Source organism: Bos taurus, chromosome 2 (assembly GCF_002263795.3).
Source record: "Bos taurus isolate L1 Dominette 01449 registration number 42190680 breed Hereford chromosome 2, ARS-UCD2.0, whole genome shotgun sequence".
Classification (NCBI taxonomy): domain Eukaryota; kingdom Metazoa; phylum Chordata; class Mammalia; order Artiodactyla; family Bovidae; genus Bos; species Bos taurus.
The window spans coordinates 9,751,662-9,767,799 of NC_037329.1; positions in this window are offsets into that span (position 1 = coordinate 9,751,662).

Here is a 16,138-nt window from a genome sequence, read left to right on the forward strand (position 1 = left end):
CTCCTCCAATGCATGAAAGTGAAAAGTCAAAGTGAAGTCGCTCGGTCGTGTCCGACCCTCAGCGACCCCATGGACTACAGCCTTCCAGGCTCCTCCATCCATGGGATTTTCCAGGCAAGAATACTGGAGTGGGGTGCCAACCTAGACAGCATATTAAAAAGCGGAGACATTACTTTGCCAACGAAGGTCCGTCTAGTCAAGGCTGTGGTTTTTCCAGTAGTCATGTATGGATGTGAGAGTTGGACTATATGGAAAGCTGAGTGCCGAAGAATTGATGTTTTTGAACTGTGGTGCTTGGACTGCAAGGAGATCCAACCAGTCCCTCCTAAAGGAGACCAGTCCTGGGTGTTCACTGGAGAGACTGATGTTGAAGCTGAAACTCCAGTACTTTGGCCACCTCATGCCGAGAGCTGACTCATTTGAAAAGACCCTGATGCTGGGAAAGATTGAGGGCAGGAGGAGAAGGGGATGACAGAGAATGAGATGGTTGGATGGCATCACCAACACAATGGACATTGGTTTGGGTGGGCTCCGGGAGTTGGTGATGGACAGGGAGGCCTGGCGTGCTGCAGTCCATGGGGTCGCAAACAGTCAGACACGACTGAGCAACTGAACTAAACTGAAGGATTTTAGACTTGGAAGAAGGAATATGCACCTGAGGTCCCTTGGGGCTAGCTTGCTATTGGTGTTTTCCACCTCGCCCAGGCCCTGGAGCAGGATTGAAGACTAAACCTTGACCTTTTCTTTTGTATTCACAACTCTTAGCACCTTAACAAGCAATCAATTGCAGTTAGCAAGCAATCAATAAAATGTTGAAGGAATGAATGAGATGTGATGAAATCTAAGATGAAATCACCAGTAAACTTTGCCCAGAGACGTGACTTCCTCATATTGTGTATCATGTGCTATAAAGAATTTGGTGAACAAGATAAGAGTATAAATGCATTGTTTGGATTTTTAAAACAGTTTAAAGAGTACTAAAACAGTAATTTTGAATTTGAACCTAAAAGCTCTTAATCCTGTGCAGGGATATGTATGTAAACTGAAATATCTAATTTGAATGTATTACTTAATTGCATCATATACTTTGATTTTTAAATGTGACTAATATTTATACAACACAACCTTAGGCATGTTTTATAATGTAAGATCCAACACTTGCCTAAAGGAAATTACTATGTGAGATTTCCTTTAGGCAAATGTTGGACCATATGTTATAAAACATGCCTAAGCTTGTGTTGCATACTTGTACATAAATATAAATGTACCTTTTTCCTTGCCGTGTTCTCTGGTACACAAATCAGGCCATGGGTATGTACACACAAACCCAAAGGATCATCTATGCCTTAAAAGCCTGAGAATCAGTTCCCTTGGAAATCCACCGAGATAGGGAGAGAAGCTGAAGCTTGAGTGAATGAAGACCACATTTCTCTGAGGAGACGAACAGGGTAAGCCAGTACCTTAACCTTCAGGGTTGTGAATGCAGACATCTTTGTTACAGAGTAGTCAAGCTTGAGCAGTCATCTATCCAGCACCTTGCAGACTGAGGAAGTTTATTATGTGAATGAAGCAACTAAGTCACTTTAGTCATGTTTTACACTTTTCGACCCCATGGACTGTCCATGGGATTCTCCAGGCAAGAATACTGGAGTGGGTAGCCATGCCCTCCTCCAGGGGAATCCCAACCCAGGGATCGAACCTGTGTCTCCTAACGTCTACCTGCATTGGCAAGGGGGTTCCTGACCACTAGCACCACCTGAGAAGTGTGTATACCAATTCAGCCCATGCTTATTCAGAATCCACAATGTGCCAGGTATTGTGTGCACAGGAGAGGGCAAGAGCATATTTTATGCTACAAAGAAAAACTGTGCTATCCCCTTTCCCATAGCATTCCTTAAAACTACATTATAACAGTTTTCCAACTTAAGAGAACTAGATATCAACATTAAGTATAATCATTTTTAAATCAAGAAAATTAAATAGTAAAAGTATATTTACTTTGAATTTACCCCATACTTCTTTGTCCTATGCTTAAAATCCTGAGTCCACTGACTTCTGTAAATTCAAATGCCTGAGTTCAACTGCTGGCTTCACCAAATACTAGTTAGTTGTGTGATGCTGGGCAAATCGCTCCCATCATTATGTGTCTGTTTTCTTTTCAAAGAAAGCTCAGTTCTGTTACCATAAAATAAGAGGAATTTCAAATTTTTATCTTTCAACCAACATCAAGGAGGATTCAGTTCATAATCCACAGAAACCCTTTTGAAATCCTCTTTTTCCGCCCTCCATTTCTCGAGCCCTTAAAATCCACTAAACCCAACCCTACAATGTTTGTTGCTATTGCTTTCCAGCTATTTATTAAGGAGATCAACTTGGCCTTGGCCTTTCCAGCTGCACTCCCTTCTGGGTGAAGGCATTCATTTCTTTTTATTGAGATAACATTGGCTTATTACATTATACAAGTTTTATGGGTACAACATTTCATTTCTACTTCTATATACCCTACAGAATTGCCTTTTCCTATCTGTATCACAAAAGATCCCCAGCTAGCACTTGGATGTGTGGAACAGAAGAGAAGGAAGGCAAAAAACTTGTCTTTCTGGGCTTTCTTTCCTAATCTGCTCCCTCAGGGTTAGGGTTGCCCAGGTCTGTTTGATTCATTGCATTTCTCATTCTACACATCGCTAACATTATCTTACTCATTGTCATGATCTTACCGCTCTGCACCTCACAAAGTAGCTTTAACTATATTAAATCAATTAAATCAATTACTCAGTGTCCCCAAAGTGCCATCTTTGTTCACAGGGTCTCTGTCTTCCTAGAAAACATCAGATCTCATCAACCAGCCTACATCCTTCTGCAGCTTCAACCTACACAATGTCCTCTCTCTAGCTGCTTCCTACTCTTCTTTCAAGATGTGTATCAGTCATCATCATGTTCTCAGGAAGCCTTCTATCAGGAACCATGATTTTTGTTTTTGTATCCTCTGAGCTCAGTTCTGGAGAAGGCACTGGCACCCTACTCCAGTGCTCTTGCCTGGAAAATCCCATGGATGGAGGAGCCTGGTAGGCTGCAGTCCATGGGGTCGCTAAGAGTTGGACACAACTGAGTGACTTCACTTTCACTTTTCACTTTCATGCATTGGAGAAGGAAATGGCAACCCACTCCAGTGTTCTTGCCTGGAGAATCCCAGGGACAGGGGAGCCTGGTGGGCTGCCGTCTGTGGGGTCACACAGAGCCGGACACGACTGAAGTGACTTAGCAGCAGCAGCAGCAGCAGCAGCTAGGCTTGTCATAGCTTTTCTTTTAAGGAGTAAGCATCTTAATTTCATGGCTGTAGTCACCGTCCACAGGATTTTGGAGCCCAAGAAAATAAAGTCTGTCATTGTTTCCATTTTTTTCCCCATCTATTTGCCATGAAGTGATGGAACTGGATGTCATGATCTTTGTATTTTTGAATGCTGAGTTTTAAGCTATCTTTTTCACTCTCCTCTTTCACCATCAAGAGGGATCAAATCCCACCAGGGAATTCCCAAAACCTCTAATTCTTTTTTCCTTCAGCTTTATGATAAATTTAAATACTCATAATCAGATGATCTTTAAAAAATAAAGTCCACAAAGTCATGCATATTTTTATTTTTTCCTTGGAAAAAATGGCAAGAAAATGTCATTAATGACAAAACACAGCATTTGTATAATGTATGTATGTATAGGTCCTGAAATTTTTCCTTAGATACATGATTTAATCCTACTATTGTTTAGTACTATGTTACCTAAATGATTATTAAAGTATTTTCTTATAAAACATTATCTCCAAAAAATGAAAAAAATTATCTTGTGTCCCAAAAAGACATAGCTAGACATATGTCTACAAAACACAATTTTGCAGAAGAAATTTTAATGTATAAAACTTTTTCTTGTTCTATTAAATAAACAGCTAAAACAATCTGATATATAACTCAAATAAAACATAAATTTATTCACATCACATTTTCTTTCCACTTACAGAAACACTCCACTTAACTACTTTATTAAGGAATATGTTAATCATTCACTTATTCATCATATAGATGTTGCCTCTTTATAACAATATAGTTACTACATGTGGGTAATTTTACCCCATTTTACAGATGAAAAGAGTAAGTTTGGAGGTGTTAAAGTATGCTCCCTTCAAGAGGTGGAGCCCAATTCCTCTTCCCTTGAATGTGGACTAGATCTCATGAATTACTTTCAAGGAATAGGATTAAAAAATTTTGTGATGGTGCAACTTTGTTGACTAGGTCATAAAAGGTGTCCTTTTGCTGTTCCAGATGGGAGGCCAGATGTCTTGAGGTAGGAACTTACAAGCTGCCCTGTGGAGAAGTCCACATAGTGAGAACCTGGGGCCTTTTCCTAACAGCCATGGGAGTGAGTCCTCTTCAAAGTGGCTCCTTCTTCCCAGTCAGGCCTTCAGATGCTAGCAGCTCCCGCCAACATCTAATCTGAAGAGAGACACTGAGCCAGATACTATCCATCTAAGCTATGGTATAATTGTTAGATAATAAATATTTGTTGCTTTAAGCCAGTACATTTTGGGGATATTCAGCAATAGAAAACTAAGACAAAGAGTTTAGAGCAGATATGTAATTTGCTAAGGTCACAGAGCCAGGAAATGTAAGAGATGTGTCAGCCAGTCAACTATAGCTAATCATGTAATTTATTGTCGAACTGGGACGCTTTAGAGAGTAACAGGGATAGTGATAATAATTATATTGGTACAACAGCTATATACTGGAACTATCTAGGGCAAACTGGGACATAGATTCACTATACAGCCTATGCGCTTTACTGCAACAGAACATTGTCTTCTATATAAATTACTGGATACAGTGTGACTTACCCAACAATGGAAGTATAGCACAGGGAAGGCATAAAGCATGTACTCCGACAGAGACTACTGTCTACCAAATATTCGTTGTTCCCATTGGTAATACTCCCACACTGTGTGATGCAATAATGTGTCTAGCCAGAAAAAAAAAAAACAAACCTGCATTTGCCACCTCCTTTATAGATGACCAGAAGACGTCAGCAGAAGTTATCAGGTGGAGCTACTTAAGAAACCACTTAGAAGAGGGCTAGCTTAACTATCAGGAGCCCTTTTTCCTTCTCAGTTTCTTTCCTGCTGACACTTGGGACATGGATATGGTGGTTGTAGCTGCAGCAGCCTCATTGCAAACATGAGGAGGCATACTTGGTAATGAAGGTCATGATTTAAGAATAACAGAGCAGAAAGTCTGGGCTTCTGCAAACCAGGGACCCACTGTTTCTGTCTTAGTAAATTTTTCTCTTATGTGAAAGAAAAAATATGCCTCTATCTTTGTTTAAGTAGATATTACAAGGGTTTTCAGTTATACCTTGATTAACCTAATCCTAACTGATATACCCACCTTAATTCCTCAAGCAATAGATTTAAGTTTTGAGCACCAAACATTTGTATACTTACTCTGTTTTAATAGAAATTGTTCTCAATATATTGAACACCCTTCCTACTTTTTAAAGTAGCTAAAATAAAAGCACTGATAGTTTTCTTGATGATACAAGGTTATTATTATTTATAGAAAGGAGAGTCAGCTCACTTTTTAGTGCCTAATAAAAAATCCTATGGATGGAGGAGCCTGGTGGGCTACAGTCCATGGGGTCACTAAGAGTTGGATACAACTGAGTGACTTCACTTTCACTTTTCACTTGCATGCATTGGAGAAGGAAATGGCAACCCACTCCATTGTTCTTGCCTAGAGAATCCCAGGGACGGGGGAGCCTGGTGGGCTGCCATCTATGGGGTCTCACAGAGTCGGACACGACTGAAGTGACTTAGCAGCAGCAGCAGCAGAGTTTTATATGCCCCATGGAAGCTCATTCAACTATTTGTATTAAATAAACCAGGTATGAATTAAGTGTGCTAAGTGATACTCTTAGATGGGTTAGTTTGTTCCTTTTAAATGAGTCATTAGAGGGTTTTTTTCTTCTAAACTCTCTACTCTTACTTCTTCTTAAAACTTGAAAATTAATTAAAGATTTCCACCTGACAATCATTATGACAGGGGATTTTCATGATACGTTAAATATCTGGATTTAATAGGAAATTATTACATTCAGAAAGGAGTTAGATGCAGAGCTCTTAATCACATAATTGTATTAGGTTTAGCTCATAAAAATATAAAAGAATTAAATAAAAGGTTTGGTGCATATTCAGCATTTTTGTGAAGCAGAACAGCATTTCCATAGTTTTTCTTTTGAGTTCTGAAAAAGTAAATTAATAATATTATGTAATTATTAATAGTAAATTAATACTATTATAGGCAGAAATAAGATACTCTAAGAAACTGAATTAACTTTTTTATTCTATTTCAAGTTAGTTATTCTATTTCAGTTCAGAATATCCTTATCATTAAGTAAACAACATTTTTGAACAGTGATTGTAATAAAATGCTTCCATTAGAGAATAAATGTTTTCATACATTTAAAATGTCTAGGATAAATACATGGAAGAAAGCTTCAAGGACAACCTAACAATTACATCTGACCCAAAATGCAATAGTAAATGACATTCACAAAAAGAATTCAAGCTAAGGCTGGATGATCATTTGATAGGGATATAATAGACCTTTCTATAAGTATGGAAATACTCTGTATCTATACTGTCTCTAATATTTATAATAGCTGCATGTGGCTATTGAGCACTTGAAATATGGCTAGTATCACTGAGAAGGTAAATTTCAAATTGTATTTAATTTTAATAGCCACATGTGGCTAGTGACTCTCAAACTGGATGATATAGTTTTAGATGGTATTCATGGGGGGTGAAAGAATTAATTTTGATGGATTCTAAACTCCCTCCCATCTTTATATCACCATAGCTGCAAAAACATGCAATTAAACTTTATTTCTTCTCCATTGTCTTCTCTGTTCAGCACCAAATTATCCCTGTTTCTAATATCTAAAATTAACCAAGGAATTAATTTAATCATCACAGAACTATAATGTGCCAAATGCAGTGAGGGAAAAAAAACACAAGAGAATCTGCTCTGGTATTAATTTGGGGGGGGCATTAATATTTTTTACCTTCTCGATTTTCCTCTTACTACCCTATTTATTTAACCTATACGCTGAGCACATCATGAGAAATGCCGGGTTGGATGAGTTATGAGCCAAAATCAAGATAGGTGGGAGAAATCTCAGCAACCTCAGAAATGCAGATGATACCACTCATGGCAGAAAGCGAAGAGGAACTAAAGATCTTCTTAATGAGGGTGAAGGAGGAGAGTGAAAGAGCCGGCTTAAGACTAAATATTAAAAGAAACTAAGATCATGGCATCTAGCTCCATTCAGTTCAGTCGCTCAGTCACGTCCGACTCTTTGCGACCCCATGGACTGCAGCACGCCAGGCCTCCCTGTCCATCACCAACTCCCGGAGTTCACTCAGACTCACGTCCATCAAGTCGGTGATGACATCCAGCCATCGCATCCCCTGTCGTCCCCTTCTCCTCCTGCCCCCAGTCCTTCCCAGCATCAGGGTCTTTTCCAATGAGTCAACTCTTCGCATGAGGTGGCCAAAGTACTGGAGTTTCAGCTTTAGCATCATTCCTTCCAAAGAAATCCCAGGGCTGATATCCTTCAGAATGGACTGGTTGGATCTCCTTGCAGTCCAAGGGACTCTCAAGAGTCTTCTCCAACACCACAGTTCAAAAGCATCAATTCTTCGGCACTCACTTTTCTTCACAGTCCAACTCTCACATCCGTACATGACCACTGGAAAAACCATAGCCTTGACTAGATGGACCTTTACTTCCTGGCAAATAGAAGGGGAAAAGGTGGAAGTAGAGAAAGATTTCCTCTTCTTGGGCTCCAAAATTACTGCGGGCGGTGACTGCAGCCATGAAATCAGAAGACGATTGCTTCTTGGCAGGAAAACAACGACAAACTTAGTGTGCTGAAAAGCAGAGACATTACTCTGCAGACAAAGGTCCATATCAAGGCTATTATTTTCCTAGTGGTTATGTACAGCTGTGAGAGCTGGACTGTAAAGAAGGCAGAACACCAAAGAATTGATGCCTTTGAACTGTGTGCTGGAGAAGACTCCTGAAAGTCCTTTGGATAGTCCCCCAAGGAGATGAAACCAGTCAATCTTAAAGGAGATCAACCCTGAATATTTACTGGAAGGACTGATGCTGAAGCTGAAGCTCCAATACTTTGGTTATCTGATGTTAACAGACAACTCACTAGAAAAGTCCCTGATGCCGGTAAAGATTGAGGCCAGGAGAAGAGGGTGTCAGAGGATGAGATGGCTGGACTGCATCACTGATGCAATGAACATGAACTTGGGCAAACTTCTGGAGATGGTGAGGGACAGGGAGGCCTGGTGTGCTGCAGTCTATGCAGTTGCAGAGAGTCAGACACACCTGGACAACTGAACAAGAACCTTCAATAACCCTTCTTTTCTGGACACCTCTCAAATATGATGTCCAGGTAGCAGCAGGCTGTGGACACCATATCTAAATGCAGGAACTCCCAGATTCACCAGAGATTTCTCTGCTTGGATAGAGTAAAGCCACGGGAATTGATGGGGTCATGCAGCAGCAATAAGGGTTCTGATCAGATTCAAGTTGATTTTAAAGTGATATTATCTGCACATGTGAGATGTGAGCTATAAGGAATTCCTACTGTTGCCAGCCTCCTTCGCAGTGTTTCCCAGGATTCTCAAAGCAGCTTCAGCCTGTATCGAGTTCTTAGTCTCGCTTGTACTCCTGCATCTGGTCTGTTCATTCATCCCTGCAGATAAACTATCTCAACCCAGATATGGAACATGCTCCCTTTCACATCGATTCCACAAAGCAACCTAAATGCAAGGTAGCAGGATTCTGTAAAAAGTTGGAGGGTAATAGTGGGATGTGCTGTGTTGCAGCTAAATATTAAAAAGCCCTGTTCCTTAAAGCCTTCAGCATTCCTACTGTGGGAATCTCTCCCAACCTGTGTCCCCTTCTCCAATTCCTGACTGCCTGTCATGTTAGTGCCCACATCTACCAGGCCCTTTTCTGTCTCTTTTCCTCATTCCCAAGCCCCTATTATTTCTTCACTCTGGGCCATGGCCATGTCTAAATTGCTCTCAATTTTTCCTTCAGAATAATTCAGACTTCTCTGCTCTACCCTAATTTTTCAGATGTCAGGGACCTATATTGCCAGATCCAAAATTTCAAATAAAAAACTAAGTATACAAAATGTTCTTACCCTAAAAAAAGGATTCTACTTCCAGATTTTGAAGTAAAATTTTCTTTTTCATGTGACTACATAACTGTATATTATAGTTTCAAAGAAGACTTGGCCATGGTCCTAAAGTCAATAAAAGACATTATGGGGACTAGAAGGTGAAACTCTTGAAGAGCATTTATCTTTTCATTAAATTATAGCCATAAACAATGAATTAGATAAGATTTTGTAAACAGGTATGAGACTCTCACAACCACTTACAATACTGTCTCCAATGAAAACAAGGTCATGAGCACTAGAAAATGGCATAACAGACACTGGGGGAAAAGCATATAAAAATGAAAGCTATATAGATTTAAAAAGTAACTAAAAATAGCTTGATCCATATCCCACCCCCGCTTCCCTCCCCTCTCCCGCTTCCTCTTCCAGCTCTGCTTCCTTCTTTTAGTTGTCTCCTCTCCTGTTTCAGGTTTCCCAGTTGACTAGAGAAGATAGCCACCTGTAACCTCAGGCTCTGTATCGTAATTTAGCAATTCCATTCTAGCTAAAATCCCAGGATAGCAGCTCCAGGCAATGATTCGTTTGAGTTGGCTCTGTTTGTAATAATTGCTTACCCCTGAGCTGATCGCTGTGTTCAGTGGAGTGAGATATTAGGATTGGCCATGCCTGCGTCAAGTAATCACTTCTGTAGCAAGAATGTGGCACGACACTGTTGTAGATAGGAGGTTCTTAATGATTTAGGATGCAGGAACGGAAGTTGTACAAAGAAAGGGGTGCAGCCAAGCATGCCAATACAATGTATGCGGTTTGTTCCACGTAAATCTTAGTATTTATTACATCAAAGGGGAAAATACCCCCGCACAGGCCTCCAATTTTGACTTCTATTATTAATCAGTTATCTCAGTTATAAAATTTAAATATCCTATCAGTTTTTATTACCATTATATAAACCTGATTTTGTTAGTTTTAAACTACGTGTGAAAATTGTTTGCTCATTGGTGTAACATTTTTGTGGTGGTCAAAAGGCAATGTTGGCTTAAAACTTTTTCTGGTATAATGAATGATAAATTTGTTTTTAGACACTGTGAATACTATGTCAATCTAACAAGCCATTTCCCCAGTTAATCTGAGTTGTGTGGCTGTGGTAGTCTTAACAGTGTGTCTTGGCTTCACCACACTTTGGTTGCCACCGTATTTAGAGACTATTTTAGCCTTGACAGAAAAACATTATTTTTATAGGAATTTTATTGGCTAGAAAGCATGATTTGTGTTATTTTCTACTCATGTTGCCTTGGTATATAGAAATTAAAAACCTGCTGCTATTATCACAAATTTTTACTAAATGTGCTTCATGCGATAGGGTGAAAGACAAGCTTTTGCTGGGTTAAGTCACAGAGATTTGTGAACTAATTTTATAGTTTACAAAATCTATAATATAATCTGAAATATATCCTAGCCAATCCTGATAAATATAAATGTGTTAAGTTTCAAGGTATAATTTATAAATAAAAAGATTCTTACTATAATTAGACAAATAGTATATACTTTACCTTATTACAATATGTATAATTTATGTTCTAGGCAAACATACATATGTCTGTGTGATTTCCTAAGAGTGATGGTTAAGTCTGCCTTTTTCCCAAGAGAAATAGGGAAAAATCATAATTTGGTGAGTGTCAAGAAAGCTGTCAAACTTAAGAATCATCAACACCAACTTTCTGTAGGTATCTATGATTTTTTTTTTCTTACTGTATTTCAGTGATTTAAGTTTCACAAACAGCTCCTATAAAAGGGAAGCTTCTGAATATAAGTTATATTACTGTATAAGAAGTTGGGGTTTTCACAGGTTATTTCACATCTACTGGGGCTTCCCAGGTGGCACGAATGGTAAAGAACCCACCTGCCGGTGCAGGAGACTTAAGAGACATGGGTTTGATCCCTGGGTCAAGAAGATTCCCTGGAGGAGGGCCTGGAGAATCCCATGAACAGAGGAGCCTGAAAGGCTACGGTCCATGGGCTCTCACAGAATCAGACATGACTGAAGAGACTTAGCACATGGAAAAGAAAATACAGGTTGGACTCACCAAAGGATCCAGGGAGATGGCATTTGTTGAAAGCTTTATGGATTTCCATCACCTTCTGAGAACAAAAGGGAACCACAAGAAGACTGAATTTGACTACATCTGCCACTGAGAAGCAGCGATCTCAGAAACTAAAATATCAGTGGTGTGATACTCTTTCTCTTCAATTAAATAATATTTCTTTCATACTTTAATTCCTTGGTTTTCAAATGTTTCCTGGCAGTGGGACCCATTCTTCCAATGATACATTAGCAGAAATCACAAATACAAGATGGATAAAAGCAGGACCCAGACACTCGGAACATCACCATCCAGCACAACATAATAAAGCTATGGCTTTAAAGATACCCTGTTAAAGTTCATGACACTCCTATCAAGGGTTGTACACATGAGTAGAAAACTCAGCTTTCTCTTTCTAGCAGATTCACATTTCATCTTTCTAGAGCTTCAGGATATTCACCTGCAGTTGGTCTTGTTCTTCATTCAAATAACCTTCCTGAGCATCTGCCTTTCCTATTTTCCTGCCTCCTCTTTTCACAGTGCTCAAAGAAACTTGCATACTCTTTTTCTCTTTCTGCTTCAGTTTTGCAGCCTTTAAAAGAATACCTACCCTCTTATTTCAAGACTTTAGCCCATATCAATTTTATCAGGCAAATGGGGAAGCATAAAAATAAACTTCTTGGTTTCTATTTTATGTTCTCTCTCTATATATATATATTTAGTCTTTTTATGCAAACATTAAGAAAAGCTTCTGTCTGTACCTGGCCATTGCATGTGGCAATGCAAATGTACTTTGCACAGATGCAGGAGCACCATTTGCAGGGGTGATGCACAGTTATGTGGCCACCTGCCTCAGGCCTGCTGTGTGCTGAGAGAAATCTCACTAGGATATTCTCCCAAAGGACGGTCTGAAGTTCACCTTCATCTGGGGTCTTCATGTGAAAAGTGTGATCAGAATCCCAAGCCAGGCACTAAATCAGAATTTCTGGAGAGGGAACTTTGCATGTGCCTTGTTAACGATTTCCTTTGGGAGTTTTAGTTACCTGTTAATAAATAACAATCCTCCCCTCACCCCCAAACATAGTGGCTTAAAGCAGTGATTTTTTTTTTTCTTTTTTGGCCACACCAAGCAGCATGGGGATCTTAGTTCCCCAATTAGGGATCTAACCCGTGCATCCTGCAGTGGAAGCAAGGAGTCTTAACCACTGGACTGCCAGGGAAATCCCAGCAATGATTTATTACTTCACATGATTCTAGGTGGGTTGACTGGCAGTTTCTCCTGGGCTCACTGTTGCAACATCTTTCTAGACTGGAAGGTCCAAAATGGCCTCACTCACATATTTGTCAGTTGGTGTTGGCTGTCAGTGGGGTGCCTCAGTTCTCTTTTTTTGTGGTTTCTCATCCTTCACTTGCCTCCTGATACCAGAGGTGGCTTCCTTACAAGTGGCATTCTCAAGGCAGTGTTCCAAGAGGGCAAAGGTGGAAACCGAAAGCTCTCAGGAAACCTAGACTTTATTGACACATCACTTCTGCCATATTCTATTAGTCAAAGCAAGTTACAAGGTCAGACCAGGTTCAAAGTATGGGAAACTGATTCCTTTTCTTGACTGAAAGAGATACAAAGCATTTACAGCTATATTTCCCAACATACTATAGTGTATAATACTTTCAGCCCTCATCATCCTGTCTGTGGAAATGGAAACCTCTGAAATACGGTATTTGTGAGTTTCTTTTAATGTTTATTTACTTTTAGCTGTGCTGGGTCTTCATGGCTCCGCAGGCTTTTCTCTAGTTGCAGCAAGCAGGTGCTACTCTGTAGTTGTGATGCATGAGCTTCTCATTCTGGTGGCTTCTCGTTGCAGAGCACACGCTCTAGGCTGCAGGGCTTCGGTCGTTGCAACACGTAGGCTCAGTAGTTGTGGTTCCTGGGCTCTAACGCAGAGACTCAGTGGTTACCCTGCAGGGGTTTAGTTGCCCCAAGACATGTAGGATGTTCCCAGATCACAGACCAAACCCATGTTGGATCGAACCTGTGTCTTCTGCATTGGCAGGCAGAATCTTTAACACTGGGCCACAAGAGAAGCCCCTGTAGGCTTTCCTTTTAAATGGAAGTTTCTGCCTTCATTTGATAGAAAAAAGCTGGTTTTCTTTCAGGTCCTGAAACTAAGATTGTCAAAAAAAGTTGTATCTACACTTACATTTTCAATCTACTCAAAATCAACCATGGGATTATTTTTTAAAAATAATTAATACAAGATTGCTTATTTTCACAGCTATTTTATCCAGACTTTTCTGATCAATTATTTTCCAAATTAAAAACAAAAAGGTCAGAATTGGGTAATGTAAGTTTAGTTTACTCTTCTACCAAAGCTAATCTTCAGTGATTTTGGTAACAAGTAGACTTAGTTAAAAATGACAAAATTATAGAACAGAATACAGAAGGATTGACGACAACCTGAGAAATTAGGTATGGGGTGTAAGATTAAAGGACCGTTCCAGGAGGAAGGACTGGGTTGTCAGCTTTGCCTACAGTTGAAAGCCTGTTGTGAGTCAGTGACAGAGGCAATGTAGCCATCCAATCCACACCCACATCTCTGTTCAAAAATGTGCTACTTTATTTACAGGCAGTATTGAGAAAACAGATCTAAAATGTATTCTTGGAAAGTGTTCTCTGAGGGGGCTTAAGTAGCAGTAATTGTTAAGAAAAAATACCAACCTCTTAGTGCCATGGCAGAACAAACCACAAAAATGTCTTTTAATCAAATAATGGAAAACATACTATTACAAACCCTTGAATGTGTCGGCTGCAAAGTGTTCTATATATTGTGCCATATTTAACATTTGCTTTGGAAATTTTTTTCTTCTGGTTTAGACTGGAGGAAAAGTTTGCCAAGGTTTGTGTCTCCCTGAATCAGCAAGTAAATTTCCCATTACTCTTCCAGTTGGGTGAGTCATCAGCCCGGCTTAGGGAAGTCACAGTCCTGGCTGTCTGGGCGGGATGAGAAATAACATTACAGTCAATCAGTCTAGACAGTCACTTGGCCATTTATGGTATCATTTCCCCTTTACTACTGAGAACCTAGAGAGCAAAGAGACACTCCTGGGAATATGCGTAGGGTTACCAGATTTAGCAAATAAGAATACAGGATGCTCAGTTACATTTAGATTTCAAGATAAACAATGAATACTTTTTTTAGTATATGTATGCTCCATGAAATATTCGTAACCTACTTTCACTTGAAAAAAAAAATACATTGCTTATCTGAAATTCACATTAACTAGGCATCGTATATTTTATCTGGCAAACCTACAAACATGGATCTCACTTCATATCATCTGCAGAATGTCAGAGAGATGAAAGTCTGTTTCTTGAGTTTTTGAGAAGAAAAGTCAAGCTATTTTTCTTTCATCTTTTATTAATCATGTAATTACTACCTAATATCATAGAAAGAAAAAAAATTATCAAATACAAGAATTCTTTTGAGCAGTAATCCTCAGACTTTAATGTACATATAGGCCATGTGGGGATCTTGGAAAAATTCAGATTCTAACTCTAAGCTGAGGGGACCTGACATTCTGCATTTCTAGTGCTGTTGGCCCCTGGACCACATTTTTCAGTGACAACGTTTTCAGTGTTTCTCAGACTTTGCTGCACATTAGAATCACCCAAGGAATTTTCAAAATTCTTGATGCCCAAACTGTGTCCCATTCAAATTAGATGTGAATTGCAGGGAAGTGGGAGACAGGATTCAGTATTTTTTAAAGCTCCTCAGTTGCTTCCAGTGTACAGCCAGTGTTGAGAACTGCTGTCTTTGATGAGTTCACTTTGATGCTGGATAAGGTTTATTATCACCTACCTGGCGGACTACATTCCACCAGGTCATAAAGAGTCGGACACAACTGAGTACACAAGCACACACACATGCACACTCCTGGGGGGCAAAGCTTTTTAAAAAAGAAACTGACATGGTACTTTATTACTCATTAATTGTAATCTTGAGAGACTGATGTATGAAGGATTATCACCATGATCTTTTCAATCACCTTGGTCTTTTCAATGTGTCCACTTTCAATCACATTTTCTAAGCAATTGAGGAAAGCAATAGACTTATTATTTTAACTGGTAGATCACTAAATATTTTCCAAATTTGGAAACTTTATATCTGTAACACACATTTTTTCCATGGGTCCAAAATAATTTATTTCTCTTAATGTTTCTAATGGAAACCAAACAGCCACCACCTCAGAGTCGGTCTGGCTTGGAAAAGACTGGAATTTATAGTCTGTTACTCTTTGTGAGGCTTGGCTAGAGTCAAGGAATGTGACTTAAGGAAGAAAATCAAACCTTAAGTTCTTGTTGTTTTTCACACAAAGACATGTCAACAAAAATAAAAGCATGCCTTCAAAGCTACTGATAAGACTATTACTTTTTTAAAATTGTTATGTATGTATATTTTTTATTTATTTTAATTGCAGGCTAATTACAATATTGTAGTGGTTTTTGCCATACATTCACATGAATCAGTCTGGAACCACCAATTAAGAAAAAAGAATATTGCATGAATTAATATATAACACATGTTTACACAAAACAGACATGGGCTTGGATAAAGTTAACTTGCTTTTTAACCAAACACCTTCCTCTTTTTTCTTCTAATTGTGTCACACTTTAGTGTCAGCAATTTTTATGCCACCTTTCTTAAATCATGATCTTTTCTGCAGTATTGTTTAGCTGGAAGAATGCTTTTTGGGTTTCTTGTACCTTGCACTGAAGTTTACCCACAGATTTCTTTCCCCTTTTAAAATTTTATCTT